The sequence below is a fragment of the Vombatus ursinus genome, unplaced genomic scaffold, assembly GCF_900497805.2.
Source record: "Vombatus ursinus unplaced genomic scaffold, bare-nosed wombat genome assembly UNPS02014786.1, whole genome shotgun sequence".
In the NCBI taxonomy this organism is placed as follows: domain Eukaryota; kingdom Metazoa; phylum Chordata; class Mammalia; order Diprotodontia; family Vombatidae; genus Vombatus; species Vombatus ursinus.
In genome coordinates, this window is record NW_020954564.1 from 50,326,690 (window position 1) to 50,337,628 (window position 10,939).

A 10,939-nucleotide genomic window follows, 5' to 3' on the forward strand; every position below is an offset into this window, starting at 1 on the left:
GATCAATTTGGCAATTGTTTAAATAATCAATTAGAGGTGGAAGGAGCTGGAGGCAAAGAAACCAATTAAGAAATCATTGCAATGATCCTGGTGGGAAGTGATGAGGCTTGAATTTAGGGTAGGGGATTGGTGAGTAGAGAGAAGAGTACAGATGCCATAGATGTCATGAAGGTAGAATCGGTAAGAACTTGCAGCTGATTGATTAGAGAAATGGCAGGGGGGGAGGATGGCACAGGACAGAAATCAAGGGATAGGGTAGAGTAAAGGATGACTCTAAGTCATCAAAGGATGACTTTGAGTGACTGGAAGAATGGTGGTGCTTTTGACAGAAAAGGATTTGGGAAAAAGTATAATGACTTCTGTCTTGAATCTGTTGATTTTGAGATTCTTCCAGGACATCCAGTGAGCAGTTGGCAACTTGGGCTGGAGTTCAGTAGAGAGACTACTGATGAATTTGAGAGTCTTCTACATAGGGATGATCATTGAAGCCATGAGATCATCAATAGAATGTGGAGAGAAGAGGAGGGAGCCTAGAACAGATCCTTGAGGGATGCCCACACTTTACTTTTGTACTTTTGTTTATAGCTGAGTAGATCTTTCTCATTTGTACTTTCTGAGGCTGTTATTGCTAGGGCTTCTTAGCAGGGAATGAGGGGCAGAGGAAGGGGTTGCCTGAACATGGCCTCAAGGGAAAAAGCCTGAGTGCACAGTTTCCAACTGCAAAAAAAAAAAAAAGAACTAAAAAATGAGGAAAGAGCATTGAACTTGGTGCCACAGGACCTGGAGGTTCTGCTTCTTAACATCTATGTAACTTTAAGCAAGTTACTCTGGGGCTCAGTTTCCTTCTCTGTAAATTAAGGAGCTTGGACTAAGCATCTAGGTGGTACAGTGGATAGAGTGCTGGCCTTGGACTTGAGTTCAAGTCATGCCAAAGACACTTGTTAGTCATGCATCCCTAGGCAAGTTATTTAATCTTTCATAGCCTCAGTGTCCCTAATCTGTAAAATGGGAATAATAGTAGCACTGACCTCACAAGGTTGTTTCAAGGATCAAATGAGATAATATACATGGAGCACTTCACAAACTTTAAAGTGCTCTGTTAATGCTGAGTATCATCATCATCATCATTATTAATAGTGCACTAAGCAATTTCTAAGGTCCTTTCTAACTCTAACACCATTATTACTACTGTTATTAGTAATATTAGCCCATATTCCTATAACGATATAGATCTCATTCCTATAACAGTAATTGTAAAAATAATAATAATAATGTAGCAATTTGAAGCAAAGCTTTTCCTTTACAACTCTGGAAGGTAGAGGTTCTAAAGAGACTTCCAGCTCTAAAATACCACGATTTGTCTTTCCTTAAAGTGACTTCTTTTTCAATCATTTCATTTTGTAGATTTTGAGAAAATTAAATATCCCTGAATCTTAATAACCTGAAATAACAAACAGTAACATCTCCTTTGGCCTAGAAGACACTTCTTGGCATCTGCACTGTCCCATCTGCTAATGTGCTTACAGCTGAAAGGCCTCTTTACTTTCTGTCTTCTCCTGTTTTCAGAGTTTTTAGTTCTATTGGGGGAAGCAACAGGATCTGGTGACCAAAGGTGAAGTCATTCAGTCTGTGGTTTCATCAGGAGGGGAGGCCAAGCTTTCCATGAGCTCGTATAAGGTACAACTGTTCAGCTTCACACTGACTAGTAGAGTAGAGAAGACTCGATAAGAAAGAATGAGAGCCAGACAAACAGGGACCGTGAAATGAGAATATTTTTATGTTTTCTCCTTCTGGGACACCCTTAGGGTAGATGCCTCAATGGCTCCAAAAGCCCATTAAGAATAAATGTTTCCTTGGGGCAGCTAGGTGGCCGCAGTGGGTAGAGCTCTGGCCTTGGAGTCAGGAGAACCTGAGTTCACATCTGGCCTCAGAAATTTGGCACTTACTAGCTGTGTGATCCTGGGCAAGTCACTTAACCCCGATTGCCTCACCAAAAAAAAAAAAAAAAAGAATAAATACTTCCTCAAACAGTTCAGATTAAAGCCCTTCCTTATGTTCCTATCCTGTGCTGTTCTTGTCTTCCCACATATCTCTCATTGATGCATAGTAGATGATCATCCTGTGTCTCTTTTAATATTGTGGGGGTGTGGGAGATCCTTGTGGTACAGTAAATAGAAAGAGGCCTGGCTCAGCAGTCAGAAGGCCTGGGCTCAAACCTCACCTCTAGTGCTACTTGTGTGACCTATGGCAACTCATACCCTCAGGCCTCAGTTTCCTCATCAGTGAAATGGGGTAGAGAATGGGGGTAAGTGGACTCGGAAGCCCCTTGCAGTTTTAGAGCTTTGAGCTGATGATCCCGCCGGATCAGCACTCTCTTGAAGCACAGAATTTCGGAGCTAGACCTGATTTTAGAGCTCATCCTGTCAGCCTCATAGCTAAACAGGAATCCCCTCCCTCTGTAGTCTTCCTGACACAAATGATCAGCTGTCCTCTACTTGAGAAACTCTAGGCGAAGAGAAGCCACCACCTCCTGGGGCAGCCTATTCCTCTTTTGGACAGCTCTTGTGGTTAGGAAGTTTTTCCTTAACATTGAGCCAAAATCTGTCTTTCTTCAGCTTCTACCTATTGCTCCTAAGGCTGCCCTGTGGGTCCAAGCACGATAACTCAAATCTCTCTTTCTGGCCAGTGCTTAAAAGTTAGGTAAAATGATGTCGACAGGGAGGAACATTCCTGGTGCACTACCCCTTGGTGCACCAGTGGGGCTTCCTCTGTATGGACAACCTGTCCAACTTGGGAGAGTGGTTTCAATAAACTTTTCCTCTTGAAAGAATGTTTCTCCCTCCCACCCCACCTCCCTTGAAAGGATGTGTTTATCTGAAGAGGAGAAGTTACATAATTCCTGGAAAAGCACATTATAGGAAAAAATGCCTGAAACTTGACCATTCCTTTTTCCCTTGGCAGAATTCCCTCTGCTGCTCTTCATTTTCTCTTAAATTATACTTGGGGAGCAGCAACTGGCCTCACTTAGATTTTTCGTGCTGGGTTGGTCAGCCTCACTGGCAGAGTTCAAAAGCTGCTTGAGCTGTAAATTTCTAGGGCTTGTGTTTTGGTCACAATTAAAAAAAAAAAACTTCCATGGAAAGTGCCGGAATAGCAAACTTTCCAAAGGGAATGAGTCTTTTCTTGCCTGTAAGGAAGCTTTCCCATGTTGTGCAGTTGGGAGGGTGTTCCTAGCCCAGGAAGCAAGAGGCTCAGTTCATTTTTCCACATGCTCCAGAGCCCGATGGCTCCACGTTCCTGTGTGCAGGCCACGTGCTGACAATCCTCTTGCAACATAGCTTGAAAAACATGGTAGTGTGGGCACGTTTTAAAAAAAAAACAGACTCCCTTTGTAATTGAGGTATCTTCCAAGTTGCTTCAAGACACTAGAGTCCTTGCAAAAGACTGTTTTGATCATTAATGACTAGTTTCCTCATTCATTCAGCAAGGGTGCATTTAGTACTGCCTATATACAAGGCACTATGGGGGATGAAAAGGTGAAGAAGAAACAATTTCAGTCTTCAAGAAGCTTTTAGTTTTTTAGGGGAACTGATAAGAATAAATGGAGTGAAAATTAGAGTTTCATAAGTGTAGAAGAGGAGTGAAAAGTGCTCTCAGAGCCCATGATGGAGAGATCACTTCCTTCCACCTGGGAGGATCAAAGAAGACTTTGTGGAAGAAGACCTGAGCTGGGTCTTGAAAGACAGGTAGAACCCTGTCTACCCAGAAGGAAAATTATTAGAAAATCACAGACTTTAGAGTAATAGGGGCCTTATTATCATATAGTCTGACACCTTCATTTAATAGATAAGAAAACTGAGACCCAGAGAAGTTAATTGACTTGCTTAAGGTCACAAAGGTTATAAACAGAAGAGCTTGGATTCAGACTCAGCTTCTGTGATTCAAAATCCAAACGACAGGGGATAGATAATAGAAACATTTGGCTAGAGTCTAGTCGGGGAAGGCTAATTATTGAGATAAGAATGGAAACACAATATGGAAGGCCATAAAGTCCAGGATCCAGAGTTTGGACTTCACTCAAAAATTGATGATGGGGAGCCATTGAATGTTTTTGAGTAAAGGAATGACATGATCAGAACTATGAACTGGAAAATTAATCTGGCAGTATTTTAGAATGGTACCAAGTGGGAGAAACTGGAGGCAAGGAGACCTATTAGAAAGTTATTGCAATAGTTCTAAGGAAGAGATAATGAGCTTTCGAGAGAAGATGGGGGTGTAGAAGAATAGAGAGAAAGGGTCAGATATAGGTGATACTACAACAGATTGGGTGTGAGACAAAGGAAAAAGATAAGGATGACTCTGAGGTTGGATTCTTGGTCACTAAGAGGAGGAGAATATGATGATGCCATTGATAAAATAGAGAAGCGTGGTGAAACAATCCCTGATCATTTACTGGAAGGGGAGGTGGGACATATTCTGGATATGCTGTAGCTATAAGGGTTTTTTATTTGTAATTATGGCAAAAATACACAGTCTTCAAGGTCCATCTTCTCACGCACAGGACTATGACTCATGGTGTGATAGGGAAGTAATTAGCATAAGGAGTGGCCTGTTGCTGGTAAAGAGCCTGGTCAGATTCCAGATCCCAAATATCCAACAAGACTTCTGGTCGATTAAGTTTTTAAAAATCTTTATTAATAACTACTGTATGTTGAATGCTAGGAATAAAAAGATGAAAATATACATCCTTTCAGGGAGATTATAGTCTAACAGGGGAACATGGCAATGTTACATCTCTAAGTATAATAGACACAGAGTGTAATAGGGACAAAGGAGAGATCCAGAAAAACGGATTTAGGAAAATTTGAAGAGGAAGAGCTCACTCTCCTCTGGGAAAACAGTTCTGAAACTTCTTGGTGTCAAGACTCCTTTGCTCTCTTTTTTTTTTTTTGAGGTAATTGGGGTCAAGTGACTTGGTCAGAATCACACAGCTAGTATTATGTGTCTGAGGCTGGATTTGAACTCAGGTCCTCCTGACCCCAGGGCCGGTGCTCTTTCTACTGTGCCACCTAGCTGCCCCCTCCTTTGTACTCTTAAAAGATTATGGAAGCTACCCCTCCCCCCCTTCAAAGAGTTTTCGTTTATATATGTAATCTATCATTATTTACTATTATTAGAAATAAAAATATTTTTGTATTATTATGAAAATAGTTTTTACCTCACAGAGCCCCTGAAAGGGTCTTGAGGACCTGCCAGGGTCCCCATACCACAATTTGGGAACTGTTCCTCTGAGAGGATCAATGAAGTCCGAATTGTGGAGATGACACCTCAACTGGGCCATGAAGGAAGAGAAAGATTCAAGATGGAATCTACAGGTTCTGGGCCTTGTCTGTTCTCTGCCAGCTAAGGCAGGTCACTCCTGCTCTTGAACCATTCGCTTACCCTCTGCCTAAGAGTGGTAGAAACTCCGCAGGCCTGGACATGCTACATTGTAGCCATGGCCTTTTAGGCTTTGTTTTCGTTACAAGTTCCTGGATTTCCTTATGACCTGGCTGACTTGTGAGAACTGATAGTAAAGACCAAAATCCCTGCCCTGAGTTCATATTTATCAGCACCCTAGATTGAAATGTTTCTTTGCACTCTGTGGGCAGATCTACCTGCCTCTTAGGAGATTTGTACTCACCCACCTTAGGCCCCAGGCTCATCAGGGCAGCCAACCCTACCTGAGATATTTGATGAAAGCCCGTAAGAACTGTGAGCCATTTCTAACAAATGTCATCCATTCTTCCTCACCTACCTCCACAACCTCTCTAAATCATGTCAGATCAGCCTCACCTTAGCCTGTCTATGGCTGTTCCCTGAACTTCCCCAGGATCGAGAATCACAGGACCTCACTTTTAAGAAAAGTGCTCAGCACAGTCTTCTCCTCATTTCCCACCAACTACACTGCTTTTGGATGTCTTTGGACTTCTCCATCATGCTTCCCTTGCCCAGGAAACTTGATATTTGGAAATCTCATTTTCCTGCAAGATTGAATCTGCCTGTTACTCGCATTTCATCAATAGCCTCTGCCTCTCTGATTGGACCCTGTGACTGGAGGACAGGACCATGGGCTTTGGGGCATCTATTTCAGAAATGGGCGCAACACAGTTTTCCCCCTATTTTCTACTAGCTACAATGTTTTTGGATTTTTTTGACATCTCCATCACCTTCCCTCACCCCAGAACCCCTTACCTCCTCCCCACCCCCACTTTTCTGTTTCCTTTTATCTTTCTCCTTTAGATTGTAAGCCCCTTAAAGGCAGGGACTATCTTTTTATTTTAGCTTGCATTCATATCCCCAGCACTTAGCATAGTGCCTGGTACATAGTAGACACTCAATAAATGTTTATTGACTGACAGACTGAGGAACTGCTTTTGAATTCTGGGTATTCACACTTGCTAACTGTGTAACCATAGGTAGGGCCTTTGCCCTCTTTGGGCCCATTTCTACCTCTTTAAAATGAAGTCATTGAACTAATGACCCAAAATTCCATAATCCAATAGTAAGAGTTTCTTGAGATCTTATGATGATGACAGACTCCCTCCTTTTGGGAAAGGAAATGTGGTTCTCATTCCTGATGGGATGCATTAAACATTTACACTGTGCTAGGTGCTGGAGAGTTTACAACATTTTATTTTGTTTTATTTTTTAATTTTAAATTTTTTTATTTTTAGTTTTCAACATTTACTTCCACAAGATTTTGAGTTCCAAATTTTCACCCCATCTCGCCCCTCCCCCCACCCCAAGATGGCATGCATTCTGAACACCTCTTCCCCTAGTCTGCTTTCCCTACTATCTCTCCCCCCACTTCCCGTTCTATTTTCCTGAAGGTCAGGATAGATTTCTGTACCCCATTTCCTGTATTTATTATTTCCCAGTTGCATGTGAAAACATTTTTTTTAAACATGTGTTTTTTAAACTTTGGGTTCCAAATTTTCTCCCTTCCTCCCTCCCCACCCACCCTCATTGAAAAGGCAAGCAACTCAATATAGATTATATATGTACAGTTATGCAAAACACTTCTGTAGTAGATATGCTGTGAAAAACTAACTCTATTTCCCTTAATCCTATCCCGCCTCCCCATTTATTCTATTCTTTCTTTTGGCCCTGTCCCTCCTCAGAAGCATTTGCTTCTGATTACCCCCTTTCCCAATCTGCCCTTCTCTCTATCATCCCCCTACTCTCTTGTCCCCTTCCCCTCCTATTTTCCTGTAGGGTAAGACAGATTTCCATACCCAATTGAGTGTGTATGTTATACCCTCGTTAAGTCAAATCCTATGAGAATAAGATTCACTCATTTCCTCTCATCTTCCCCCGGTTCCCCTCCACTGTAAGAGCCTTTTCTTTTCTGTTTTTTTTTTTTGTGAGATAATTTACCCTGTTCTACCTTTCCCTTTCTCCTTCTCCTAGTATAATCTTCTCTCACCTCTTAATTTTATTCTCCAGATAGGACCCCTTCATCTTCAACTCACCCTGTGCCCTGTATCTATCCATCTATCTATCTATCTATCTATCTATCTATCTATCTATCTATCTATCTATCTATCCATCTATATATATGTACATACATATAATTTTTTCCCTCCAACTACCCTAATACTGACAAAGGTCTCATGAGTTGCAAATATTATCTTTCCATGCAGGAATGTAAACAGTTCAACCTTAATAAGTCTTTTATGATTTCTCTTTCCTGTTTACTTCTTCATGTTCCACTTGAGTCCTGTATTGGAAAGTCAAATTTTCTATTCAGCTCTGATCTTTTCATCATGAATGCTTGAAAGTCCTCAATTTCACTGAATAACCATTTTTTCCCCTGAAGAATTATACTCAGTTTTGCTGGGTAGGTGATTCTTGGTTGTAATCCTATCTCCTTTGCCCTCCAGAATATTATATTCCATGCCCTGCGGTCCCTTAATGTAGAAGCAGCTAAATCTTGTGTTATCCTGATTGTGTTTCCACAATACTTGAATTATTTCTTTCTGGCTGCTTGTAATATTTTCTCCTTGACCTGGGAACTCTGAAATTTGGCTACAATATTCCTAGGAGTTTTCCTTTGGGGATCTCTTTCAGGGGTGGATTCTTTCAATTTCTATTTTGCCCTCTGGTTCTAAAATATCAGGGCAGTTTTCCTTGATAATTTCTTGAAAGATGATGTCTAGGCTCTTTTTTTGATCATGGCTTTCAGATAGTCCAATAATTTTTAAATTCTCTCTCTTGTATCGATTTTCCAGGTCAGTTGTTTTTCCAATGAGATATTTCACATTGTTTTCTAATTTTTCATTCTTTTGGATTTGTTTTACAATGTCTTGATTTCTCATAAAGTCACTAGCTTCCAATTGCTCTATTCTAATTTTTAAGGAAGTATTTTCTTCAGTAATCTTTTGGACTTCCTTTTCCATTTGTCCAATTTTGCTCTTTAGGGCATTCTTCTCTTCATTGGCTTTTTGGACCTCTTTCGCCATTTGGCTATTTTTTAAGGTGTTATTTTCTTCAGTATTTTTTGGGTCTCCTTTAGCAAGCTGTTAACTTGCTTTTCATGATTTTCTTGCATCACTTATTTCTCTTCCCAGTTTTTCCTCTACTTCTCTTACTTGCTTCTCAAAATCCCTTTTGAGCTCTTCAAAGGCCTGGGACTGATTCATATTTTTCTTGGAAGTTTTGGATGTAGGAGCTTTGACTTTGTTTTCTTCTTCTGGTTGTATGTTTTGATCTTTTTTGTCACCAAAGTAAGATAATATAGTCTGACTGTTTTTGTAATGCTTGCTCATGATCCCAACCAATTACTTGAGTTTTAAACTCTTTGTTATGGTAAGAGTCTGTTTCCAATGTGGAGAATGTACTGTCCCAGGCTTTGGGGGTTTGTACAGCTGTTTTCAGAGATACTTCTAGGGACCTGAAAAGTGTCAGTTCTTCCAAGGTGCTATGATAAGGGGCAAGGTGTTTCCTCTCCATCTCCACAACAAGCTCCACCACGCCAGCGCTCCTCCTTGCCCCAGGACCACCCCTCAGAACTGTGACCCAGATCCAAGCACGGGCAAAGCAAGAGATTCCTGCCTCAGCCCTGGCAAAGAGATCCTTGCAATCCCCCTCTGATCAGCCACTCGATTCCCCCTCAGTCTGTGGGCCAGAAGCTCAGAAGCCAGCCGCTGCCCTCAGGGTGGCTGAGATCTAGCTTCTTCTCTCACCGCAGTAACAGACTTTTCCCACTGACCCTCTAAGTTGTCTTTGGCGTTCGTGGGTTGAGAAGTCTGGAAACTGCTACGGTGCCCGTGATTCAGTCCTCTGAGGCCTGCTCCAGGGTTGCTGCGGCCGGCGCACCCACACCGAACTGTGCTCTTCTCCCAGCCTGGCACGACAGACCTTTCTGATCAGCCATCCAGGTTGTCTTGGGCTGGAAATTTGTTTTACTCTGTTTTTTTTTCTGGGTTCTGCTGCTTTAGAATTTGTTTAGAGTCATTTTTTGTAGGTATTTGGAGGAGTTTGGGGGAGAGCTCTAGCAAGTCACTGCTTTCCCTCCGCCATCTTGACTCTGTCCCCTACATTTTAATAAGACATAGTCCCTCCTGGAATTTACAGTCTAGTACAGGTATATGAAATATAGATAATTTAGTTGAATAAACATTTATTATGGGCCTATTGTTTTAAGAGCCCTATGCTAGGATCTAGGGGAAAAATACAATTTAGATAAGATTTACAGTAACCTGTGTTGATTTAGTGCTTTAAGGTTTATAGGGTACTTTCCTCCCAGCAGTCCTTTGGAATAGGTAGTGTGAACTCTCCATTTTACAGATTAGGAAACTGGAAACTGAGAGAAGCTAAATGACACATGCTTACTGTAAGCATTGGAGCCTGGTCTGGAACCCAGGTCCTAACTCCAAGTCTAGCACTCCAATGTACAACACTGCATATACTTCATGGAGGAGTTGGCATTTGAGCTGACCCAGACTCATTGGCAAGTGAACAAGGTCTTGCACTACTGAGTTATGACATATGGCTTATGAATACACTTGTGTTCAGAAGCTCTGCCATTGTATGAGTCACTTTCTTATGTTATATTTGTGGGGTGTTTGCCATGGCAAACTCTAGATTTAGAGACTTCTGGCAATTCTGTTGGTTCTTGTGTTTCTAGGGCTAATACATCTTTGTATGAGACAAGGGAAGTCATATTGTTTAAGGGCTCAGAATTGACCCTTTTTTGCCACAAGAATGTCTATAACAAGAGGACATCTTGGCCTTGAATTTGGAAGGTCCTTAGAATTCTATTCCTCCACCTTCATGACTTTTCCATCTTCTGGAATCAGGGCTGCATCTTCTTCCAGTTGCCTTCTACCAGGGGACCTCCCTTTCATACCCTCTGGAGGCCTGTTCTCAGTGGGGGGAATTTTAGCAGCCTCCTTAGAGTAATAGTGCCCACCCAATGTGACCCCATTCCAGTATCTCCAGATGTAAAGGCCTTTTTTTTTTACTGACAAATTGTATAGATTTCCATTATTCCTTTAAAAGAAAGGAGAAAAACCTACTATCCATATCACCTGTACAGCTGTTCAGTAGATCTCATTCTTAGGTCCTGAGTATCTTTGGGTGCATGTACATGTCTGCGCCAGAGCTAGAAGGCCTCTTCTAGAGGAGAGTACTTCCTACCTCCACTTTGGCAGCCAAGATACCGATTAGTATTTTCATATGACCTGAGTGGGGGGAGGGGGGAGAGGGGGCAGTCTGAGCAGACTACAAGCTTGATATGAGCCAAAAGTGAATTATCAGCAACGAAAGTGAATTTGGTCTTGGACCCCATTTATAATAGCATAGTGTCCAGTAAAGGGAAATAATAGTTCCACTATATTCTGACCTTATCAAGACATTATCTAGAGTACTATGTTTAGAAGTGGGCATCACATTT

General features: G+C 41.6%; 1 protein-coding gene across 5 annotated transcripts in view; it reads left to right on the forward strand.

Annotated features, from left to right (window-relative positions):
- The window catches only part of LOC114047106 (ras-specific guanine nucleotide-releasing factor RalGPS1), a 490,091-nt gene that overhangs the window by 158,648 nt on the left and 320,504 nt on the right, over positions 1–10,939 (forward strand). The gene's annotated exons all lie outside the window — the stretch shown is intronic.